The sequence below is a fragment of the Alligator sinensis genome, unplaced genomic scaffold (genome assembly GCF_000455745.1).
Source record: "Alligator sinensis unplaced genomic scaffold, ASM45574v1 scaffold113_1, whole genome shotgun sequence".
Classification (NCBI taxonomy): domain Eukaryota; kingdom Metazoa; phylum Chordata; order Crocodylia; family Alligatoridae; genus Alligator; species Alligator sinensis.
The window spans coordinates 148,119-148,976 of record NW_005842918.1 but is presented as its reverse complement, the minus strand read 5'-3'; the positions used below and the strand labels follow the sequence as shown (position 1 = coordinate 148,976).

At 66.9% G+C, this 858-nt stretch overlaps 1 protein-coding gene across 1 annotated transcript in view; it reads left to right on the top strand.

The window, feature by feature from the left end:
- The window catches only part of KIRREL2 (kirre like nephrin family adhesion molecule 2), a 12,478-nt gene that overhangs the window by 1,414 nt on the left and 10,206 nt on the right, over positions 1-858 (top strand). The gene's annotated exons all lie outside the window — the stretch shown is intronic.

Below are 858 nucleotides of genomic sequence, written 5' to 3'. Positions count from 1 at the left end.
GAGGGGGACTGTGCTCGGGGGCTGGAAACCCGGATCCGTGGGTTCTTGGTGGGGGATGAGAGCAGGGGGGCTGGGAGCCTGGACCTCTGGGTTCTTGGGAGGGGGGATGAGAGCCTGGACCTCTGGGTTCTTGGTGGTGGGGGGGCTGGGGGATGAGAGCAGCGGGGCTGGGAGCCCATACCCCTGGTTTTTCCATGCCTGTCGCTCAGGCTATCAGGGGTATCGATCTTGCACCTCCATCTCCTGTGTGTCTGACCTCCCCCCCACCCCAACCCTGGTGCTTGGGGGCGGGGCTTCCAAGGATGGGGCGGGGCTTAATGCTGCCTCTATGGGGTTGGGGGGCAGGGAGCACAGGTGTGAGCTGGGACCTCGGACGCCTGGGTTCTCTCCAGCAGGGCTGGGGGATGAGAGCAGCGGGGCCCAGGAGCATGGAAGCCTGGGTTCCCTCGCCCCCCGCCAGACCAAATTACCATCTGTTGGCGGTTCGGGACTGACCTAATTTCTGGGGTTGAGCTGGTGCCAGGCAGGGGAGGACCAGGCAGCGCTGCAAGAGGACCCAGGCATCTGGGAAGGGAGGTCAGAGCTCTCTGCCCCCACCCCCCAGTTCCACAGGCTGGGGAAACTGAGGCCCAGAGGCAGGGGGCAGACAGGGAGCCAGGATGCCTGGGTTCTCTTCCCTCCCCGCTGTCAGTCCCCAGCTCCCAGAGCTGGAGGGAACCCAGGCGTTCGGGCTCCCCACCCCCACCCAGCAGGGCTGGGCTGAGCTGGGATTTGGTGCCCGGGGGCCGCGGCGGCTGCCGAGTGCTGTCAGGGCTGGGATCACGGCTCAGCTGGCACTAGCGCCCCGGGGCACTGAGA